General features: G+C 40.9%; 1 protein-coding gene across 2 annotated transcripts in view; it reads right to left on the minus strand.

Annotated features, from left to right (window-relative positions):
- The window catches only part of WDR33 (WD repeat domain 33), a 112,140-nt gene that overhangs the window by 73,980 nt on the left and 12,514 nt on the right, over positions 1 to 25,646 (minus strand). The window lies entirely within an intron of this gene.

Here is a 25,646-nt window from a genome sequence, read left to right on the forward strand (position 1 = left end):
AAAAAAGTTTTAATTAGCCCAGTGTGCTAGGGAGCACCTGTAGTCCCAACTACTCAGGAAGCTGAGGTGAAAGGATCACTTGAGCCTGGGAAGTCAAAACTGCAGTGAACCATGATAGCACCACTGCACTCCAACCTGGGTGACAGAACAAGACCCTGTCTCAAAAATAAAATAAACTATTACAGGCCAGGTGCAGTGGCTCATGCCTGTAATCCCAGCCCTTTGGGAGGCGGAGGAGGGCAGATCACCTGAGGTCAGGAATTCAAGACCAGCCTGACCAACATCGTAAAACCCTGTTTCTACTAAAAAATACAAAAATTAGCTGGGTGTGGTGGTGCACTTCTGTAACCCCAGCTACTCAGGAGGCTGAGGCAGGAGAATCACTTGAACCCAGGAGGCGGAGGTTGCGGTGAGCCGAGATCACACCACTCCACTCCACTCTGGCAACAGAGCAAGACTCCATCTCAAAAAACAAAACAAAACAAAACAAAAAAAACACTATTACAAACACAATAAAGGAGAAACATTGGAAACACATCCACAATTGCTTTTGTTTCAAAAGTAGAAAAGACTGTATCACCATTATTTGTCTGTATTCTTAAAACTGCCTTATCTCACTCTCTGGACACTAAATAATGAGCCTAAAAAATGCATGATTCCCTTTGGATGAAATATTCTCAGTATTACTTCGTTCAGCCTTGTCACTTTGGTCCCTTCTAAGACCATTAAATTTGAATAATAAGATAATAACAAGGAGGAGAGGTGAAGGGAAAATAAATCCTGACTTTCACACACCAAAAATGAATGGTGCAATAAAATGTGCATTCAACCTGTGTTATTTCCACCACTCTGAAGCAATCCCAGAGGGTCCTTGGCAAACATTAGCTTGAAATAAGATGAAAAATATTCTATATCTTAGAGCTGTGTGTGAATTAAACTGTACAAAAGCATTAAGCAGTTGATGCAATGAAGCTAATGGAGGAATCTGTTTACACAGTTATTCCATGGATCCAATTAAGTTTCAGCATTCCAATTTCAATCACCAGCTTTAATTTAGATGCCTGGGCCAGTAATTCTAAAACAAAGCAGTGTTGGAAAGCATTTTTATTTTTCAGATAGGGGTCTCCCTCTCTTGCCCAGGCTGGAGTGGAGTGCTGCGATCTCAGCTCACTGCAACCTCTGCCTCACAGGCCTAAGCGACCTTCCCACCTCAGCCTCCTGACCATTAGGCAAATGCCACCACGCCCAACTAATTTTTTTGTATTTTAGTAGGCTGGTCTTGAACACCTGAGACCAAGCAATCCACTTGTTTTGGGTCACCATGCCCAGCCCAAAAGCCTTTTTTTTTTTTTTTTGGGACAGAGTCTCACTCTGTCACCCTGGCTGGAGTACAGTGGCACGATCTTGGCTCACTGTAACCTCCACCTCCCAAGTTCAAGCAATTCTCCTCCCTTAGCCTCCTGAGTAGCTGGGATTACAGGCATCCACCACCATGTCCAGCTAATTTTTGTACTTTTAGTAGAGACAAGGTTTCACCATGTTAGCCAGGCTAGTCTCAAACTTCCAAACTCAGGTGATCCGCCCACCTCAGCCTCCCAAAGTGCTGGGGTTACAGGCATGAGTCACAGTGCCTGGCCCAAAACCATAAAGTTATGACTTTTTTACTTCCCAATCAAGTATCTAATTATATTAGAATAAAATTATTCTAACAGTATAGTTTCTAATTTTTTTTTTTTTTTTTTTTGAGATGGAGTTTCACTCTTATTGCCCAGGCTGAAGTGTAATGGCGTGATTTCGGCTCACTGCAACCTCCATCTCCCAGGTTCAAGGAATTCTGCCTCAGCCTCCCAAGTCACTGGAATTACAGGCATGCACCACCATGCCCGGCTAAGTTTCTAATGTTATTACCATAAAATGAGAATATAGATTTTTTTTCACAAGTCAAAAGGGATTTAAATATTATTCTGCCCCCAAAAAGAAATTAAGTTGATATAAATACAACATGGATGAATATCAAAAACAGTGTCCTAAGTGGAAGAAATCAGCCACGAAAAGGTCACATATTGTGTGACTGCATTTATATGAAAAATCCAGAACATGCTAATATACACAGACAAAAAGCTAAAAGATTAGTGTTTGCCATGGGCTGGAGAATGAGAGGAATGGAGAATGACTGCTTGATGAAAACAGAATTTCCTTTTGCGATGATGAAAATGTCTTGCAACTAGACAGAGGTGGTAGCTGCAAAAAACTGTGAATTTACCAAATCTCACTGAATTATACACTTTAAAATGGTTACAACAGTGAATTCTTTGTTATGTGACTTTTACCTCAGTTAAAAAATGAGCTTAATAGAATTTTTTTTTTTTTTTGAGACAGAGTCTCACCATATTGCCCAGGTGGGAGTACAGTGGTGCGAACTCAACTCACTGCAACCTCTGCCTCCCAGGTTCAAACGATTCTCCTGCCTCCGCCTCCCAAGTAGCTGTATAACTGCACACTACCATGTCCAACTAATTTTTGTCTTTTTAGCAGAGCCGGGGTTTGGCCATGACGGACAGGATGGTTTCGAACTCCTGATCTCAAGTGATCCACCTCGGCCTCCCAAGGTGCTGGGATTACAGGTGTGAGCCATCACAACCGGCCCACTGCAAAAAAATTTTTAAGGGACAGCAAATGAAATAAGAGAAAGTTGATGACTGTAGAAGCTGGGTGGTGAGTACATGGATACACAGCACTAACCAAGAGCCACATCAAGGATTCACTCTACAATACGTGGAAAATGACTGAAGTCAAATGCAAAAAAAATTGTTATTTACACTCTTTGGAATAATTCATATGTTAAAGATACAGAAAAATATCAATCCTTCATTTAAGAACTTATAGAAGATGCGAAAATAATCTTTCAATTTACAAATCTGTTAAGTAAAACTGGTTCTGAAAAGGGGCTTTTAACTTTTCCTTGAATGGTCAAGTACTACTGGTGTTTCAGAAACAAAGGTCAAGCATGAAGAAAATGAGAAAAAATAAGTACAAGTATATTTCAAACTAACATCCACCTAAAATAAAACTAAAACAAAAATCTCTTCACAATACAGTGACCAGGCTTCACCTTATACACTTGAGCTTCACATCCTGCAAACTATAAAGTTACTTGGCCAAAATCACAACAGAGTCTCTTGGTGGCTGTTATGGGCTGAAATGTGTCCCCCTCAAAATTCCTAAGTTTAAGTCCTAACCTCCAGTACCTCACAATGTGATTCTACTTAGATGTAGAGCCCTAATTCAATCTGACTGATATCCTTTAAAAAGATTAGGACACAGACAACACAGAAGGATGACCACGCGAGGACACAGAGAGGGCAGCCATCTACAAGCAGAGAGGAGGCTCTCCAGGAACCAGCCCTGCTCACGTCCTCGTCTTGGACTTTCAGCCTCCAGAACTGTGAAAAGACACATTTCTACTGTTTAATTCGGCCCCCCTCCCAGTCTGTGGTACTTTGTTATGGCAGCCCTAGCAAACTAAGAGAGTGGCAGTCAAAGCATAATACCTCCGGACTCTCCTTCAACATAGGTTGCCAAAAACACTGAGCAATCACACCTGTAATCCGAGCACTTTGGGATGCTGGGACAGGTGGATTGCTTCAGCCCAGGAATTCAAGACCACCAGGTAAGACCCTGTCTTTACAAAAAATGCAAAATTACCCAGGCCTGGTGGTGCACACCTGTAGTCCCAGCTACTGGGGAGGCTGAGATGGCAGAATCACCTCAGCCTGGGAGGTGAACTGCAGTGAACCATGATTACACCATTGCACTCCAGCCTGGGTGTCAGAGTGAGACTCTGTCTCAAAAAAAGAAAAAATATTTGAGCAATAATGATACAATAGCTTTCTCTGATAGCAGAAAACTTGACATGTGAGACTGAAAAGTTAGTGACCACAATAGAAAAAAACCAATCCTCAAAAAAGTCATTACAATTAGCTCTAGGCTTTACTTGGGATTTAACTGCAAAGATCTAGATTTATGACCCAATGCAAAGAAAGAAAGAAAGAGCTTTTCCCTTTGCAAAAGTAATTACTTTGATTTGTACACAGTGCAGTACTGACTTAAGGTGTGCTAACAGAACACCACAATTTATACTTAGTCCCCAACATATTCGTCTCATATCTAGGGTAGAGAAGAAGAGACACAGAGTTTGGGAAAGGAGAGTGCAAGAAAGAGAAACTGAGGTAGAGAGAGGACAAGTAATTTGCCTATTGTTATTCCATATATACTAACAATAGAACCAAACTGCCAAAGACAAAAATCTGTCTGAAACTTTTTTTTTTTTTTTTTTTTTAAGATGGACTCTCCCTCTGTTGCCAGGCTGGAGTGCAGTGGCGTGATCTCGGCTCACTGCAACCTCCGACTCCCTGGTTCAAATAATTCTTCTGCCTCAGCCTCCTGAGTAGCTGAGATTACTGGTGCGCACCACCATGCCCAGCTAAATTTTGTGTTTTTAGTAGAGACGGGGTTTCATTATGTTGGCCAGGATGGTCTCTGTCTCCTGATCTTGTGATCCACCTGCCTCGGCCTCCCAAAGTGCTGGGATTACAGATGTGAGCCACTGTGCCCAGCCTGAAACATTAAACTCATCAAGCCTCTCCTATACACAAACGTTCAATGTTTCAAGAAATCAGCACAATTTTATCAAGAGTCTACTTTACATATATACATTGCCTCAGGTACAGCACACACAATTCTGATTCACTAAATATCACTCCTAATTTCATAGAACAGTAGTTTTCAGACTTTGCAGTGCCTGGTCCCCTTCTCTATTTTTAGCAAATATAAAGATCCTGAGTACACAAAAGTTTGCATCACATCCTTAGCCTTAGGCTTTCAACTGCTCAAGAAAATCGGGAAAGCCAGTCAATTTCTCTCCGTTTTTTCAACCTGTAGAATGAGTTCCACGTCTCGAAAATACTATTTTGCATTAAATTTATATCTTTCAACAATGTGGTGACTATACTATTGAACAGAATGGAACACTCAGACTTAGTGTGCCAATGTTTGTACACACAAGTCCATACCAACGTTATAATTCTGCTTTTCTTGACAGGGTCTCACTCTGTTGCCAGGATGGAATACAGTGGCATTATCACAGCTCACTGCAGCTCAAGTGATCCTCCTGTATCAGCCTCCCAAGTAGGCAGGACTACAGGTGTATTCCACCTGGACTCAACTAAGTTTTTCATTTTTTTGTAGAGACAGCATCTCGCATTATTGCCCAAGCTGGTCCAGAACTTGTAGGCTCAAGCGATCCTTCCACCTCAGCTTCTCAAAGTGTTGGGACTATAGGCACGAGCCACTGTGCCTGACCTATTCTGTTTCTTCTCCCAAATGCTCACAAAATAACTTCTTGTACAACCTCAGTCATGTGATGATACTGAAATTACAGTTGAAGATATAGGGCCGGATGCGGTAGCTCATGCTTGTAATCCCAAAACTTTGAGAGGCCAAGGCAGGAGGATCTCTTGAGGCCAGGAGTTCCAGACAAGCCTAGACAGAATAGCAAGATCCCCATCTCTACAAAAAAAAAATGTTTTAATTATTGGCTGGGTGCAGTGGCTCACGCCTGTAATCCCAGCACTTTGGGAGGCCAAGGCAGGTAGATAACCTGAGGTCAAGAGTCCAAGACTAGCCTGGCCAACATGGCAAAACTCTCTACGAAAAATAAAAAAATTTAGCTGGGCTAAATTTTTACTGGGCTGGCGCCTGTAATCCCGGCCACTCAGGAGGCTGAGGCAGGATAATCACTTGAACCCAACAGGCAGAGACTGCAGTGAGCTGAGATCATGCCACTGTACTCCAGCCTGGGCGACAGAGTGTTATCAGTACAAAAGAGCTCAGAGAGTAATGTGAGAAGCTACTACCACACTAAGATACTAATACGCTGTGTGCCAGGCACTATTACAAGGGATACAGCACAGGAAGCTTATAGCATTAGTCAGCCTTAAGAAGCTTAAATTCTGGGTGAAGTGAGGCAAGTAGGGGCACAGGGTGTGGGGGAAGAAACACTCAAGAGAAGAAAGTAAATAAAGCTCTCTAATTCACTCAGCATACCAAGGCCAGTGTAATTTTTCCCCAACCAAACATAATCCAAAACATACCAAATAAACCAAATATTTCTGACGACCATTCAAAATATTTTACCACAATAGATCTCTAACTAAAACACATAGGAAAATGACCTAGCTAAAACTCAACTAATTTTGCAACTTGAATACAAAATGAATTTGCTGAATGCTTCCTACAAATGAGTAAAAAGAGTTTTAAACTAAGATTCAAGGGGGTAGAGTGAGGCTCTGGCATCAAAAAAATGCTATGACATGAAACATCATGAATGGGCCTAAAGCAATGCTTTATCTTTAAACCAGAAATCACATCCTATTGATAGTTCCTAAAATCAACGTGGTTGACAAGCAGGATTATTTTAATGATTAAAAAAAAAATAGGCCAGGCGAGGTGGCTCATGCCTGTAATCCCAGCACTTTGGGAGGCCGAGGAGGGTGGATCACAAGATCAAGAGATGGAGACCATCCTGGCCAACATGGTGAAACCTCTCTACCAAAAATACAAAATTTAGCTGGGCCTGGTGGCTCACGCCTGTAGTCCCAGCTACTCAGAAGGCTAAGGCAGGAGAATTGCCTGAACCCAGGAGGCGGAGGTTGCAGTGAGCCGAGATCGCACCATTGCACTCCAGCCTGGGTAATAAGAGTGACACTCTGTCTCAAAAAAAAAAAAAAAACAGGGGCAAGGTGGTGGCTCATGCCTGTAATCCCAGCACTTTGGGAGGCCAAGGCAGGTGGATCACTTGAGGTCAGGAGTTTGAGACCAGCCTGACTAATATGGTGAAACCCCATCTCTACTAAAAACACAAAAATTAACTAGGTGTGGTGGTGTGCACCTGTATTCCCAGCTACTTGGGAGGTTGAGGCAGGAGAATCGCTTGAAACTCGGAGGCAGAGGTTGCAGTAAGCCAAGACCATACCACTGCACTCTAGCCTGGGAAACAAAGCAAGACTCTGTCACAAAAAAAAAGTTGAAAAAAAAAAAATACAATATATGATGTAATTGCACATTGAAAGAACTGTTTTTGTGCAACTTCTGTTCCACTGTGTGTGTGTGTATGCATACAGGGTCACAATATTTACAATATTTTTCTGGGAATCTGTCAAGTGAAAGCCAAAGGCTTGATGTTAACAATACCATGAGTTGTTACCTTCCTATGTATTTTCTGCTTATTATCACCTAATATCTGCTGCCACTGCATATCCACAGCCAAAGAAGATCACATCTATCATCTGTCCAGTATGAATATTGTGGCTGGCCACAGAAGCTATAGCACCAGAATCTGATCCAATTATCAAATCCAACAATTCCTACCATGTCAGCCACTAATCAGAGCTTCTGATAAGAACAAGAAAGCTTGTTTTCCCAAACTGTGAAAACAGAATGCTAACCAAAAGCAAATTATTGATGCATTAACTAGCTAGCAAATAATATAGAACTTTTAAATACATTAAAAAGTCTGAAGATTCCCACCTCCATTAACACTCCTGGACCCCCGAGTCAAATCTCAGCCTGGAAACCTCTGTTTTAGATATTCATATTTCACTAGGTTCTAAGATACATAATCTACTCTAAAAGAAATCTGATACCCAATCTGTCATTGAACTTTGAGGATCTACATGAGCAGTAGACTTGACCAGTAACAAAATGCTCAACATGCTCTTTTCTCTTCACTGTCCAACTTTAATTAATATGAATCCTGAAAAATCAGGAGAAATTACACGGAGACCATTCAATCTGTTAAAGAACAATCAGTGAAGCTGTTTAAATAAGTAGGTGTGGCCAGGCACTGTGGCTCACGCCTGTAACCTCACACTCTGGGTGGTCAAGGTGGGAGGATCATTTGAGGCCAGGAATTGGCGACCAGCCAACATAGTGAGACCCTCCTACTTCAAAAGTAAACTTTCACGTGTGACCCATCTACTCAAAAGGCTGAGCAGGAGGATCCCTTGAGCCCAGGAGTTTGAGGCTGCAGTGAGCCATGATCACACCACTGCACTCCAGCCTGGGTAGCAGAATGAGATCCCATCTCAAAATAATTAATAGCTTTTTATTTTTTTACTTTTTGCTACAGAGTCTCACTCTGTTACCTAGGCTGGAGTGCAGTAGCACCATCTCAGTTCACTACAACCTCCATCTCCCAGGTTCAAGCAATTCTCCCACCTCAGTTTCCCAAGTTGCTGAGATTATATAGGTATGCTGCACAATGCCCTGGCTTTTTTTTTTTTTTTTTTTTTTTTTTTTTGGTATCTCTAATAGAGATAGGGGGTTTCACCATGTTGGCCAGGCTGGTTTCCAACTTCTGACCCCAAGTGATCTGGCCTCCCAAAGTGCTGTAATTACAGGCATGGGCCGCCACACCTGGCCCAATTAATAGCTTTTTAAAGTTCAAGATTCTATATCTTGACTGTGGTAACAGATACATGAATGTATCCAAGAGATTACATATTGTATGCTTTATTTATATGATATTCTTAAAATGACAAAACAACAGAAATGACTGCCAAGAGTCAGGAATGGGGGTGAGAGAGGATGCATGGGTATGGTTATAAAAAGGTAACCCTTGGAGTGATAAACTGTTAATATCTTGACTATCTGTGGTGGTGCATACAGGAACATAAACATTTAATAAGATTGCAGAAAACTATAGATACACAAATAAATACAGTAAAACTGGAGGAAATCTAAATAAGATCTGCAGATCATATCACTATCAATGCTCCACTTGTGACAATATACTACAGTTTTACAATTTGTTATCACTGGGAGAAACTGGGTAACATACACAGAATCTCTGTATTAAGGATCTCTCTGTATTATTTTTTTAAATGCATGTGAATCTACAATTATCTCAATAAAAATTTCTACTTTAAAAGTTAGCGTGAGTTATTCACTAGCTGGTTAAAAAAAAAAAAATCCATGCTGAGAACACACATATGGAATATTAAAAGTCAAGTGTTTTACAACTGCTGCTATAAATTTGTTGATGACTAAACTTGACATTAAAGATCAATTTTCAGCTGGGCACAGTGGCTCAGGCCTATAATCCCAGCACTTTTCAAGATCAAGATGAGAGGGTCATTTGAGGTCAGGAGTTCAGTTCAAGACCAGCCTGACCAATATGGTGAAACCCTGTCCCTACTAAAAATACAAAAAATTAGCCAGGGTTGGTGGTGCACGTCTGTAATCTCAGCTACTCAGGAGGCCGAGGCAAGATAATTGCTTGAACCTGGAAGGCAAAGGTTGCAGTGAGCCGAGATCACACTACTGCACTCCAGCCTGTGCACCAGAGTAAGACTCTGTCACAAAAAAAAAGATCAATTTTCATTAACCAATTGTAGTAGTTTTACAGATTTCTAGCTTTCAGGTACAACCTTAGTTGTATAATTTTTCACAAACTTTGGGGAAGTAGCTTCCACTGTGTATAGTAGGCTCTCTATATCTATCAGTTTTGCATTCGTGTATTCAACCGAGGAAGAAAAATATCTGAGGTGAATAAATGGATGATTGCATCTGTACTGAACATGTACAGACTTCTTTTTCTTGTCATTACTCCCTAAACAATAGAGTATAACAACTATTTACATAGCATTCACATACTATTATAAGCAATGTCAAGAAAATTTAAAGTATAAGGCAGGATGTACGTTATATGCAAATGCTACATCATATTATTTAAAGGATTTGAGCATGGATTTTGGTATCGTTGGGGATTCCTAGTACTACTCCCCCATGGATAATAAGGGACTACTATACTTAGCTATAAAATTACTGAAGTGTTTTAGTTACCTGATAATATACTGGGCATTTATATTCAGTTTTTTGTGCCATTTCAAAAGCTAACTTTAACATATAAAGCACATAACCACAAAAATAGGTTTTCCTCACAGAAGTAATAACTCAGTATTTCAAGTGTGATACTAGGATAGAGAAACCAGCACCGTCAAGTTTTCAGTGAAGACTAAAGTCAGGGGTTACCGGATGTGGTTTTTTGCCTTTCATCAGCAAACAAAGCAAAAGGGTTTTCCTACCCTGGTGATTTTAAACTGCAACAAAATTTGGGAACAAGTGGATTAAGTAATTTGGACAGCTTACTTCTAAAACAGCTTCCTTACAGAAGCAAGCTCTTCGATTATTTTATTTCAGGACTCCCTTACCGTTTTTTTTTTTTTGAGACAGTCTCGTTCTGGTGCCCAGGCTGGAGTGCAGTGGTGTGATCTCAGCTTACTGCAACCTCTGCCTCCCAGGTTCAAGTGACTCTCCTGCCTCAGCCTCCCGAGTAGCTGATTTACAAGCATGCACCATCACCCTCAGCTAATTTTAGTAGAGTCAGGGTTTCACCATGTTGGCCAGGCTGGTCTTGAACTCCTAACCTCAAATGATCCTGCCTCGGTTTCCCAAAGTGCTGGGATTATAGGAGTGACTCACCGCATTCAGCCAGCACTTTCTTACTCTTAAACACTAAAGAGTCCCCCAAATTTTTATTTACTGTGGTATTGGATACTTGCCACATCAGAAATGAAAACAAAATGTTTTTAAAATATTAATTTTTAAATAATGATATAAACTCATTATCTTTCCCTTCCCAAAAGCAGTTAGTGAAAGGAGCAGCGCTGTTTTTCACATTTCTACCTTTTTAGTGCCTAGCTGAATTGAAAAGAGCTGCTTTCTCATGTCTGCTTCTGCATTCAGTCCGCTGGAATATGTTATCTGGGTTAAAGTATATGAAAAATGGCTAAGTATATATGAAAAATATTACGAAAAAACATCTGGATCCATATATTTATACATCTAGAAAAGAGAAGGGTATTTTTATAGCTTTCTCAGATAATTGTAGATATTCTTTGATACTCCCTCCCAAAAACAAGCACTAGTTTATGAAATACTAACTGCAATGTATCATCTAAAATCATATTTTTTATTCTTTTTTGTTTTTTGAGACAGAGACTCACTCTGTCACTGTGGTGCAGTCCTGGTACCCTGCTGCTTGATCTTGCAGACTCAGGTCATCTTCCCACCGCAGCCTCCAGAGTAGCTGGGACTACAAGTATGTGACACCTCGCCTGCCCAATTTTTGTATTTTGTAAACATGGGGTTTCATCACGTCGCCCCAGCTGGTCTCAAGCTCCTGGGCTCAATCTATCCACTCACCTGGACCTGGATCCAATTTTTATCACATTCCTTATAAAACATCACTTTCCTTAAAATCACCACTGGTCTCATCTTAAAATGTATTAATTATTGAGAACCTCAACTTCACAATGACAGATACAAGCTTTCCAAAATTCTTATTGTGAAAACTTAAGATTTTTATCACTGGCAACAAATACTGTTTTCCTTGAATCAACAGGTTGCCTCCATTCATTTTCAAGAAAAATATTTGCCACGTGGCCAGGTATGAATGCCGTAGTTTGTCATTATTTTAATTTTTTTGCTATGGGTTTTGTCATTTAGAGTAGTTTTAGGTTCACAGCAAAACTGAAAAGAAAGTACCAAGTTCCCATACGCTCTCTCTCCCCTCTCTCAACACACACAGCCCTCCCCACCCCTAATATCTCAAATAGGAGGGTACAATTGTTAGACTCAATGAACCAACACTGATGCATCATTATCAGCCCAAGTCCATAGTATACGTACCTACGTATTAGCATACACAGGCTCACTCTTGATGTGCATTCTCTTGAGTTGTGACAAATGTATAACGACTGGTATCCACACAGAATAGTTTCAGCTGCCCTATAAATCCTCTGCTCTACTTATTCATCCTTTCCTTCCCCAAACCCCTGGCTATTTACTGATCTTTTTACTGTTGCCACAGTTCTGCCCTTTCCAGAATGTCATAGAGTTGGAACCATACAAGCACGGAGCATTTTGAAACTGTGCATTTAAGATTCCTACATGTATTTTCAGGTCTTAATAGCTCTTTTTTTTTTTTAACTACTATTACTTTTATCATTCTATGGATATACCAAACTTTATCCATTCCCCTACTGAAAGACATCTGGGTTGCTTCCAAGTTTTGGCAATTATGAACAAAACTATAAGCATTCATGTACAAGTTTTTGTACAGATGTTATTTTCAACTCGTGGGGAAACACCAAGGAGCAAGAGTGCTAGATCACATGATGAGGGTATGCTCGGTTTTGTAAGAAACTGCCAAATTATATTCTAAAGTGGGTGTACCATTGTGCATTCCAACGGGCAAAGTGAGAGTTCTTGCTGCTCCATATCACTGACAGCATTTTGTGTGGCAGCTACTTTGAATTTTAGCCATTCTAATAGGTCTGTAGTATTATCTTGTTTGTTTTATTCTATTTTTTGAGAGAGTCTCCCTCTGTCACCTAGCCTGAAGTGCAGTAGCACAATCACAGCTCACTGCAGCTTCAAATTCCTAGGCTCAAACAATCCTCCCATCTCAGCCTCCTGAGTAGCTGAGACCACAGGCATGTGTCACCATGAGTGGCTAAATTCCTCTTTTTTTTGTAGAGACAGGGTCTCACTGTGTTGTCTAGGCTACTCTTGAACTCCTGAGCTCAAGCAATCCTCCCGCTTTGGCTTTCCAAAGTGCTGTGATTACAAGCATGAGCCACAGTGCCCAGCCGATACTGTTTTTCTCTTATTTCCATATCCAGATGTTCACTATTGCTATATATAGACATACAATATTTTGGTCAGACGCGGTGGCTCATGCCTGTACTCTCAGCACACAGATGAGGCAGATGGGAATATGAGACAGAAGAATCACTTGCAGCCAGGAGTTCAAGACCAGCTCAGCCAACATGGCAAAACCCCATCTCTACTAAAAATACAAAAAGTAGCTGGGCATGGTGGTGCACGCCTGTGATCCCAGCTACACAGGAGGCTAAGGCATGAGAATTGCTTCAACCTGGAAGGTCGGAGATTGTAATAAGCCAAGATCATGCCACTGCACTCCAGTCTGGGCAATAGAGCAAGACCTTGTCTCAAAAAAGAAAAAAAAAAAAAAAAAGAAAAACAATTTTTAAAATATGTTGTCCATGTATCCTATAATCTTGATAAATTCAACTTATTCTAGAAGCTTTCTTGTAGATTCTTTGGGATTCTCTACATAGACAACGTATCATCTGCAAAGAGGCATAATTTCATTTCTTCCTTTCTGTTCTAAAAGTCTTTTCATTTCTTTTTCTTCCCTTATTGCACTGTTTCAAACTTTAGAAAGGAGGCACTGGCATTTCTCCTTTACTATTAAATATGACATAACTACAGATTTTTGTAGATGTCCTTTATCGGACTGAAGTAAATCCTTTCTATTCCTGGTTTGTTAAAAAAAATTTTTTTGAGTCAGGGTCTCACTCTGTCACCCAGGCTGTAGTGCAGTGGCATGATCTTGGTTCACTGCAACCTCCACCTCCCAGGCTCAAGCAATCCTTTCACCTCAGCCTCTCGAATAGCTGGGACTACAGGCACATGCCACCACTCGTGTCTAATTTTTTGTATTTTTAGTAGAGACAGGGTTTTACACCATGTTGCCATGGCTGGTCTCCAACTCCTAAGCTCAAGTGATCCTCCCTGCCTCAGCCTCCCAAAGTGATGGGATTACAGGTGTGAGCCACCACGCCTGGCCTATTAAGAATGTTCATCATGAAAAGTATATGGGAGTTTGTCAAATGCTTATTCTCCATCTACAGAGACGATCATATGGTTTTCCTTAGTCTATTACCAGACTAAATTATCCTGATTTTCAAATTTTGAGCCAGCCTTGCCTTCCCAGAATAAACCTTATTAATCACAATGTATTATTCTTTTTATATTATATATTGCTAGATTTGAGTTACTAATATTTTGTTGTGTCTTCTGAATCTATGTTCATGAGGGCTACTGGTGTGTTTTTCTTTTCTTGTAGTATCTTTATCTGGTTTTATATCAAACCTCATAAGATGATTTGAAAGGTATGCCTTCTAATATTTCCTGGATGAGAGTACGTAGAATTGATATTATTCTTAAATATTTGGTAGAAGTGGCCAGTGAAACCATCTCAACCTCAAGTTTCCTTTGGAAGATTTTTAACTGTGAAGTCAATTTAACTTTATTTCTGAAACTAAGTCTCACTCCATTGCCACTACAGTACATGGCCAGAGGGACACAGCTCACTGCAGCCTCGAACTCCTGGGCTCAAGTGATCCTCCTGTCTCAGCCTCCCAGGTGGTTGGGACTATAAACACATGACCCAGCTTGAATTTGATTTCTTTAATAGATATAGGACTATTCAAGTTATATGGTTCTTCTTGAATGAGTTTTAGTAGTTCGTGTCTTTGAAGGAATTGATTAATTTATCCTCAGTCATCAAATTTGGGGGCAAAGAATTGTTCATGATATTCCCTTATTATTATTTTAATGTAAAAACTGTAGTAATACTCCCCCTCTTTCATTCCTGATATTGTTAACTCGGGCCCCCCTCCTTATCCTTTTCCCATCTATCTCTCTCCAAACAGTCTGTCATCCTTTCAAGTCAAAACTGGGTTCCATGAATAAAGTAAATAGTATAATTATATAAGTGCTTTCTCTCAAGAAAATTGCCCTACTTCTATAAATAGCAAAAGTGCTTTATCCATACTCTTCCCCCTCCTGCCCCCCTAAGCAACAGGGTCTCACTGTGTCACCAAGGCTATAATACAGTGGCATAATCATAGCTCAATGCAGCCTCAAACTCCTGGGCTCAAGCGATCCTCCAACCTCAGCCTCCCAAGTAGATGGGACCACAGGGACATGCCACCACACATGGATAGATCTGTGTGTGTGTGTGTTTGGGTTTTGTTTTTGTTTTTTTGGTAGAGACGGGTCTAACTATGCTACCTGGGCTGGCCCCTGAACTTCTGGGCTCAAGTAATCCTCCCACGTCGGCCTCCCAAAGTACTGTGATTACACACATGAGCCACTGCACCCACCCCACACTTCCATTTCACCACACGCTATGTATTAGTCTGCTTGGATGCCATAAAAATACCATAGACTGGGTGACTTAAACCACAGAAATTTAATTTTTCACAGTTCTGGAAGCTGGAAGTCCAAGATCAAGGTGCCAGAATAGCCAGGTCCAAGTGAGAGCTCTCTTTCTGGCTTGATGGAAAGAGAAACAGCAAACCCTCTGATGTTTCTGCTATTAAAGGTACTATTCCCATCACGAGGGCCCCCAACCTCACGACTCAGCTAAACCTAGTGACGTCTCAGAGGCCCCATCTCCAAATGCCATCGCACTGGGGGTTACTACTTTAGCATATAAATATAACGGGACACAACTCAATTCAAAGCATCCTATATTAGAAATCATATGCTCGAGAGGTGATAGTTAATAAAATCACATTTGCCACTTCATCAATGACATTCTTAAGCGAAACTGTCTTTTTTCTTTTTAACTACCAGTATGAGGTAAAAGTAACATAAATGACTACCCACTACAGTTTGGTAGCACTGCCTTGAATCATACTAAGGAGCCAGTAATTTTACCCATTACTGCTTTTATAACACAACCGCAAGCATCAACAGTAAAAGGCCTGATAATGTCTTAGTATCTTAAAGGCAGTATGAAAACAGTTCTGATCTCACTTTGAGAACTCACCACTGCCTTAGAGAATTAAGTTCAACACAAAAAAAATTTCCAAACTGAGATATTTATTAGCAATTTAAAGTATTCTTGGCGGGGCATGGTGGCTCACACCTGTAATCCCAACACCTTGGGAGGCCAAAGCAGGCGAATCACGTGAAGTCAGAAGTTCGAGACCAGCATGGCTAACATGGTGAAACCCTGTCTCTACTAAAAAATACAAAAAGTAGCTGGGCATGGTAGTGCGTGCCTGTAATCCTAGCTACTCAGAAGGCTGAGGCAGGAGAATTGCTTGAACCTGGGAGGCGGAGGTTGCAGAGTCAAGACTGTGCCACTGCACTCCAGCCTGGGCAAAAAAGAGTGAGACTCCATCTCAAAAAGAAAAAAAAAAAGATATTACTACAAATAAATCACAAGAGAGTAAAACTTGATCCAGTTACAAACTTTCCAAATTTTATTATTAGATAAATTAGCAAATTGGGTAAATGATCAAGCGATACTTTTCACTTGATGACTCTGTATCTTAGGAGAAAATATAAAGTTCCATGGGGTCTAAAAAGGAAAAGAAAAACTACTTTGATTAGGGAACCTGGGTTGTGATGAAACAAATAAACAAATAAAGCAGGCCAGTGGTAAACCAGGCGTGGTGGCTCACACCTGTAATCCCAGCACTTTGAGAAGCCAAGGCTGGTGGATCACCTGAGGTCAGGAGTTCGAGACCAGCCTGGCCAACATGGTCAAACCTCATCTCTACTAAAAATACAAAAATTAGCTGGACATGGTAGCGTGACTGTAATCCCAGCTACTCAGGAAGCTGAGGCAGGAGAATCGCTTGAACCTAGGAGGTGGAGGTTGCAGTGAGCTGAGATCATGCCACTGTACTCTAGCCTGGGCAACAGTGCAAGACTCCGTCTTAAGAAAAGAAAAAAAAAAAGAAAACTCAATTTAGTCCAGGCAAGGTGGGTCAAGTCTGTAACTCCTGCACTCTGGGAGGCCAAGGCAGGAGGATCACTTGAGGCCAGGAGTTCAAGATCACCCTGAGCAACATACTGAGACCCCCATCTCTACAAAAATAAAATAAATTAGCCAGGCATGGTGGCACGCACTTGTGGTCCCAGCTACTTGGGAGGCTGAGGAAGCAGAATCACCTGAACCCAGGTGTTTTGAAGCTGAAGTGAGTTATGATCATGCCACTATACTCCAGCATGGGTGACACAGCAAGACCCTGTCTCAAAAAACACAAAAACAAAAAGACTCAATTTAAAACAGTGTGAAATTTCACCATCTTACTCAATTTGGGAAATAGAAGCCAGAATTCAGATTTAAGAAACAGTATTTTTCAGGCAGGCTCACACCTGTAATCCCAAAATTTTGGGAAGCCAAGGCAGGAGGATAGGCCTGGGCAACATGGTGAAACCCTGTCTCTTCCAAAAATACAAAACTCAGCAAGGAGTGGTAGTGCACACCTGTGGCCCCAGCTACTAGAGGGGCTGAGATGGGAGAATCATTTGAGCTCAGGATGTCGAGGCTGCAGTGAGCCAAGATCATGCCACTGCACTCCAGCCTAAGTGACACAGCGAGATCTTCTCTCAAAAAAGAAAAGAAAAGAAAGGAAGAAAGAAGCCAGGTGCAGTAGGTCATGCCTATAATCCTAGCACTTTGGGAGGCCAAGGAGGGCAGATCACTTGAGGTCAAGAGTTCAAGAACAGCCTGGCCAATATGGTGAAACACTGTATCTAGTAAAAATACAAAAATTAGCCAGGTATAGTGGCGGACACCTGTAGTTCCAGCTACTCAGGAGGCTGAGGCAGGAGAGTCACTTGAACCCAGGAGGCAAAGGTTGCAGTGAGCCAAGTTCGCACCACTGCACTGCAGCCTGGGCGACAGAGTGAGACTCCATCTCAAAAAAAAAGAAACTATATTTTCTACTCCAGTATATAATATAGGTAAAATCTTTCCAAAGCAATAAAGATCCCAATGAATCTCCTTTCATGACTAAAGAGTATTAACTTATAAAAGATAAAAATATAAATACAGTTGCTAGTTCTATTTTGGATTCAACCAAAAATCTAGGATAGTTTTAGTTGGAAGCTCTGTAAAAGCGAAACACGGTATGTATGCCATATTTTACTGGTCCTTCCAAATGGACAATTCAGCCCAGTATAATATTTCCAGACCATTATTTTTTTTAAGTAAGTAAATAAATCACATCTAATATTAATCTTGAGTATATCTGACTCAAAATCAATTTTAAATGAGAAAACTGCTAAGAGGACAGCTGTCCTTTCATATGTGCTTAAGAAATACTTTCAGGCTGGGTGTGGTGGTGTGCACCTGCAATCCTAGCTACTGGGGGGCTGAGGTGGGAGGATCACTTGAGCCCAGGAGTTCAAGTCCTGAGCAACATGGTAAGACACTGATGTCAAGAAATAAAAATAAAATACTTTCTATTCCTAAACTGCATGCAACTAATCTGTAGGTTGATGGTGAACATGGGATCAGTACAAGGGAAGTAAGCTATAAAACAATAACTTTTTTGTTGTATTTTGAGACAGTCTCACTCTGCTGCCAGGCTGGAGTGCAGTGGCACGATCTCTGCTCACTGCAACCTTCGCCTCCAGGGTTCAAGCAATTCTTCTGCCTCAGCCTCCCAAGTAGCTGGGACTACAGGCATGTGCCACCTTGCCTGGCTAATTTCTGTATTTTTACTACAGACAAAGTTTCACTATGTTAGCCAGGCTGGTCCTGAACTCATGTCCTCGTGATCCGCCTGCCTTGGCCTCCCAAAGTGTTGGGATTACAGGCATTAGCCACAGCGCCCGGCCTGAAACACTAACTTTTAATGCCGAAGGCCCTAATACTGTGATGGGTCCCAATCTGTAGAACACAGCTATCCCTGTCAGGCAGGCAGAATTACCATTTTAATGGAGCAATTAGTTAGATCTATAGACTTATATACTCCAGTTTAAAGAAAATACAGAGAAAAAGTTACCAAACCACAGGATACACAAACATACAGGACATTCTAAAAGCTAACAGGCTAAGCAAGATGGCAAAACCTGCTCTCTATAAAAAATACAAAAAAAATTAGCCAGGCATGGTGGCTTGTGCCTGTGGTCACAGCTACTCCATAGGCTGAGATGGAGAGAATCACTTGTGCACAGAAGGTAGAGGCTGCAACGAGATGGAGTCACTGCACTCTAGCCTGGGTGACACAGCAAGACTTCTGTCTCCGAAAAGAAGAAGAAAGGATAACCGTCTTGAAAACTCCGGAGGTTAAGGGGAAAGCTCTTCTAGATGAGACTAATAGATAAAAGCAACCTTGATGGAATCTCGGTTTTTCTTTTGGTTTTTTTCTGAGACCGAGTTTTGCTCTTATTGTCCAGGCTGAAGTGCAATGCTACGATCTCAGCTCACCGCAACCTCCGCCTCCCAGGTTCAAGCAATTCTCCTGCCTCAGCCTCCCAAGTAGCTGGGACTACAGCCATGTGCCACCATGCCTGGCTAATTTTATATTTTTTGTAGAGACAGGTTTCTCCATGTTGGTCAGGCTGGTCTCAAACTCCCAACCTCAGTTGATTCGCCCGCCTCAGCCTCCCAAAGTGCTGGGATTACAGGCATGAGCCACCAAGCCCAGCGGTTTGTTTTTTTAAAAAAAAAAAAGTTACCTATTTTGGGCCAATTAGGTAAACTTGGTATACAGAATAGATTTACCTAGGTAAATTAGGTAAATAGGCATTAGTATTAGGTGATTATTGTTCATTTTCTTTCCTTTTTTTTTTTTTTGAAACAGTCTCACTCTGTCACCTAGACTGGAGTACAGTGACACCATCACAGCTCACTGCAACATCAACCTCCTGGGCTCAAGCAATCCTCCCACCTCAGCCTCCTGAGTAGCTGGGACTACACAGCATGTGTCACCACATCCAGTTAATTTTTGTATTTTGTTTTGTTTTGTTTTGTTTAATAGAGACAGGGTTTCAACATGTTGTCCAGGCTGGTCTCAAACTCCTGGCCTCAAGGGATCTGCCCAATTCAGCCTCCCAAAGTGCTGGGATTATAGGCATAAACCAGCACACCTGGCTGTCAATTTTCTTATGTGGGTGAGAGACAGCACTATTGTGGTTAAGGAAAATCTCTATTGCAGTTGAGCGCACGTGCGCATGCCTATAATGCCAGCACTTTGGGAAACCAAGGTGGGTTCCATCACTTGAGGTCAGGAGTTCAAGTTCAAGCCCAGCCTGAGCAACACAATGAGATCCTGTCTCTACCAAAAATAAATAAATAAATAAATAAATTATTGGGCTCTTTCCCCAGCAAACATACATATGCTCTGTATCTCTCTTATTTCCTCTTTCCTGCTTCAATTTCAGTTTTCTTCATTACATGCTTTTTCATTTCATTTTATTAGCCAGTTTTATTCCCATCTTTTATGTACGCTGTCCTCACGTCCTTTGTATATACCGCCTTCGGGGAAAACAATCTACATTAATGTCTTTGTATTTTTGTCTTCTAAATGACTAGGTTCAGGGAAAAAATTTCAGTACATATTTTGGGTGTTTGAATTTTGAATTAAAAAGTGTATTACTTCTTATATCCCTTGAGTTAACAACAAAAAATAATTTAACCACAAAAACTGTCTGTTTCCCTGAGCTCAAACTATAATAGATCCTCATTAGTCCCAGATTCCGCATTTGCAAATTTACCTACTTGCTAAAATTGACCCCAAATCAATACTCAGAGTGCTCTGGCAGTCATTCCACCACACAAAGTACATGAATACATGAAAGTCCACGAACGATCACTATGGCAGGGAAAATTTTGATCTGCTCAGAGCACAAGTTACCATCTGAGGTCAAGCAAGGCAACACTCTACCTTCTTATTTCAGCTCTCATACTGTAAACAAGTCTTTTTTCCAGTCTACTGTTACATTTTTCACATTTTTGTATTTTTTGTTGGTGATTTCACTATTTCAACTGGTCCCCCAGGTAGTGCTGAGGTGCTGCCTAGTATTCCCAAGTGCAAGAAGGCTGACGTGCAGTGAGCCATGATCATGCCACTGTATTCCAGTCCCTAATAATATTAACACAATTTAAGTGCCTGCTATATATGCGGGAGGCACTGAGCTACACACTTGGTATATACAAATATGTTTATATACACATGTATATACATACACATTTAAAATCTACCAATTCCCACGGTTATCTGACAGAGTTAAAGGCTAAAAATCATTAGATTACTAGAATTAAAGCAGAACAAGGCCCTACTTGGTAAATCAATTTTGAACAAAGTTGGATATGACAACCCTTGCAAACCACAAAATAATGTAACCAGGTGATTCCTGATGGATCGTTTTCCTATTTTAGACCTTTTAGCTACACAATATAACTAATAAATCTTAGCTCTCTCTCAAAGACATTAAACCAAAAAGCCCTTCCAAGCTATATTATGAAATGTTTTAGATGGCTTTTTTTGTTAAAGTGGCAGAAAGAACACTAAACTGGTATTTAGGTGACCTGAATTCTGCCGCTAACTATGTAACTATGAACAATTTTTTTTTTGAGACAGAGTCTTGCTCTGTCACCAGGTTGGAGTACAGTGGCATGATCTTGACTCACTGCAACCTCCACCTCCCAGGTTCAAGTGATTCTCCTGCCTCAGCCTACAGAGTAGCTGGGACTACAGGTGCCTGCCACCATGCCCAGCTAATTTTTGTATTTTTAGTAAAGACAGGGTTTCACCATGTTGGCCAGGATGGTCTCGATCTCCAGACCTCATGATCCACCTGCCTCAGCCTCCCAAAGTGCTGGGATTACAGGCGTGAGCCACCACACCCGGCCTAACTATGAACAAATTTAATCTCTCCAGTGTTGTTTGCTTATCTTCAAATTAAAGGGTCTAGATTTAATGATCTCTCGAGGCAAAATGATTTCATAATTTCAAGATTACAGGCCGGGCACAGTGGCTCAAACCAGTAATCCCAACACTTCAGGAGGCTGAGGCAGGTAGATCACCTGAGCTCAGGTGTTCGAGACCAGCCTGGGCAACATGGTGAAACCCTGTCTCTATCAAAAACACAATAAAATTAGCCGGACATGGTGGTACACACCTGTGGGTCCCAGCTACTCAGGGGACTGAGGCAGGAGGATCATTTGAGCCCAGGAGTCAACGTTGCAGTGAGCCGAGATCAAGCCACTGCACTTCAACCTGGGTGACAGAGTGAGACCCCATCTCAAGAAAAAAAAAAAAAAAAGATTACATAGAAAGTAGGTAAGAAATTTCCAAAATTCCTTTCTTTTTTTTCTTATTTTTTCTTTCTTTTTTTTTTTTGTTTTTTGTTTTTTATTTTTTTTTTTTCTAAAATTCCTTTCTTAAACCTGGCTTAACAAATGAATGTAAAAGCATAACAAAATAGAAAAAGACAATCATTCCCAAAGGGACAATCTTAAAGAGCTGGTTGGTCCTGAATATTTCAAATGTGTCAATAGCAAGAAAAGATGATAAACTTAAGCTTTTATGAACCTCTTGATTTCATAACTGTAGTTCTCAGGTTCTAGTTCTACTATCCACACTGACCTAAAAGCCTAACTTGTTAACTAGTTCATCAGTATATTTGGAATTTACAGTGCCTTTTAATTACCTTATAACACATATCATCTTAACAGTTTGATATTTTGTGCCAAAAAAGTCAGTTTGCATTTCAGAAAAAACAGTGGTTATTGGGATATGATGAACTGAAAGTTAAATATCTATTAAAGTCATGAAAAAAAATTCACCAACAAAACCTGTCCTTCATTAATTTTTACTTGAACCTCCCCTTACAAAGTAAAATTTAGTACGGTTACTGAAAACTGCTTTTATTAGAGCCAAAACTAAAGCTTACTGCTTTTTTAAGCCAGTCAAATTTATCAGTTGGGGTTGTATATCAACTTTAGTGGCACTAATGTTAGTAAGTCTGGATAACCCACAACCATCAAACCAGCCAAGGTTTTTTTTTTTTGAGATGGAGTTTAGCTCTTGTTGCCCAAACTGGAGTGTAATGGTGTTATCTCAGCTCACCGCAACCTCTGCCTCCCGGGTTCAAGTGATTCTCCTGCCTCAGCCTCCTGAGTAGCTAGGATTACAGGCATGCGTCACCACACCTGACTAATTTTGTATTTTCACTAGCGATGGAGTTTCTCCATGTTGGTCAGGCTAGTTTCAAGCTCCCAACCTCAGGTGATCTGCCACCTCCCAAAGTGTTGGGATTACAGGTGTGAGCCACCATGCCGGCCAAAAAGCTTACAACTTTCTAACCACAAAGTGAAACTCACTATAGCTGCTTTCTAATAAAAAAGTCAAACTCGGGCCAGGCACGGGAGCTCACGCCTATAATCTCAGCACTTTGGGAGGCCGAGGTGGGTGGACCACGAGGTCAAGAGATCGAGACCATCCTGGTCAACAAGGTGAAACTCAAAAAAAAAAAAAAAAAAAAAAAAAAAAAAACAAGGTGAAACTCCGTCTCTACTAAAAAATACAAAAAAATTAGCTGGGCATGGTGGCTCAGGCCTATAGTCCCAGCTACTCGAGAGGCTGAGACAGGAGAATTGCTTGAACCCAGGAGGCGGAGGTTGCAGTGAGCCAAGATCACGCCATTGCACTCCAGCCTGGGTAACAAGAGCAAAACTCTATCTCAAAAAAAAAAAAGTCAAACTCGAGCTGGGCACGGTGGCTCACACCAGTAATCCCAGCACTTTGGGAGGCTGACGCGGGTGGATCGCCTGAGGTCAGGAGTTCGAGACCAGCCTGACCAACACAGTGAAACCCTGTCCCAACTAAAAATACAAAAAATTAGCTGGGCGTGGTGGCAGGCGCCTGTAATCCTAGCTACTAGCGAGGCCAAGGCAGGAGAATTGCTTGAATTCTGGGAGGCAGAGGTTGCAGTGAGCTGAGATTGTGCCACTGCACTCCAGCCTGGGCAACAAAGGCAAAACTCCCATCTCAAAAAAAAAAAAGTCAAACTCATATTCACATTTACACCAATGGACAAAAATCCACATCTCAGATCAGAAAAATCAATTGCTTAACCAATTGCTAACTGCATTAAATTCAACAAATACATTCATGACCTTGGGTTAGGCAAAACTGCCTTAGATATGATATCAGTGCACAATAAACAAAATAAAAAGTAGATAAATTGGACACAATCAAAATGAGAAACTTCCTTGCTTCAATGACATCATAAACAAAGCAAAACATTCTCTTTCTACACGACTTGGAAAAAAAAAGTTAAAAAAAGTAAAACAAATCCACAAAAAGGGGGGAAATTTCTGCAAATCATTTTTCTGATAAGACTTGCATCCAGAATATATAAAGAACTCTTAAAACTCAATAATAACAAGAAATAACCCAATTTCTTAAGTTGGCAAAGAATGTGAATAGCTACTTCTCCAAAGAGGATATACAGGACGGGCATGGTGGCTCATAATCCCAGCACTTTGGGAGGCCAAAGGGGCAGATCACTTGGGGTCTGGAATTCGAAACCAGCCTAGCCAACATGGCAAAACCCCGTCTCCACTAAAACTACAAAGATTAGCTAGGCGTGATGGCACACACTTGTAATACCAGCTACTCAGGAGGCTGGCGCAGGAGAATCACTTGAACCTGGGAGGCGGAGGCTGCAGTGAGATCACGCCACTGCACTCCGCCCTGGGCAAGAGAGTGAGAGACTCTGTTTCAAAAGAAAAGAAAGAAAAAAGATATAAAAATGTCAATAAGCACAGGAACAGATGTTCAGCATCACTAGAAAAATGCAAAACAAAACCACAATAAGCACCAGAACAGTGGTTCCAGCTACTTGGGAAGTTCAAGCAGGAGGATCACTTGAGCCCAAGAGTTCAAGGCTGCAGTGCACTGTGATCGTAGCTGCACTCCATCCAGCCGAGGCAACAGAGTGAGACTCCATCTCTAAAATATATACATAAATGAATCACAATGAGGTAACACTTCACATCCACTGCGATGGCTATGGTCAAAAAGAGGGAAAATAATAAGTGTTAGTGATAATGTGGAGAAATAGGAACCCTCATAACAAGTCCGCCTAGATTACAAAAGAATAGTGGTTATTAGGCATAAAATAAACTGAAAGTTAGGTGGGGAAATAGTAAAGAATTTCCTCAAATGTTAAATGTCGAATTACCATGTGACCCAGCAATTCTACTCCAGGTAAATCCCCAAGGGAACTGAAAGCATTACGTCTACACAAACATCTGGACATGAATGTTTACAGCAGCATTATTCACAATAATCAGAAAGTGAAAAGAATCCTAATGTCCATCAACTGAGACGGAAATCATAACAATTACAGCTTCTGATCCCAAATCACCGTAAACACTTGACAAAAATAATCTTTTTCCTTAAAAACAAGAAACAAAAAAATTCAAATGAACTGCAGAGGGAAAAAAACAAAATTAAAACAATAATTCAAATGTCCCAGTGCCTTTAAGTTCAAAAACCGCAGACCTTACAAAGCCTATTTTTGTAAACTGTACTTGGCCCTGAGTTTTGTTTAATTTGAATCTATTCCCGTATATGAAACTGAAACTTTGCTAAAACTATTTAAGACAGAAATCTCCTTCCTTTTACAAAAACTTGCATATAGAGTATTCCACAATAAACTGGTTAAAGCTCTTTACTGAAACTTTTAATATGCTAACTTCTGAAACTCACTGACAGCTGTAGTGACAGACTATTACTATTATTGGGTTGTAAAACTGTAGGGTGGCTTAAAGGCATGGTGGCACGCACACCTGTGGCACCAGCTACTCGCTTGAACCCGGGAAGCAAAGGTTGCAGTGAGCTGAGATCACAAGATCATGCCACTGCACTCCAGCCTGGGCTACAGGGCAAGACTCCATCTCAAAAAAAAAAAAAATGGTTAAGACCAGGCACCATGGCTCATGCCTGTAA

This window comes from Aotus nancymaae, unplaced genomic scaffold (genome assembly GCF_030222135.1).
Source record: "Aotus nancymaae isolate 86718 unplaced genomic scaffold, 86718_ANA_hifiasm-v0.15.2.pri h1tg000029l, whole genome shotgun sequence".
Classification (NCBI taxonomy): Eukaryota; Metazoa; Chordata; class Mammalia; order Primates; family Aotidae; genus Aotus; species Aotus nancymaae.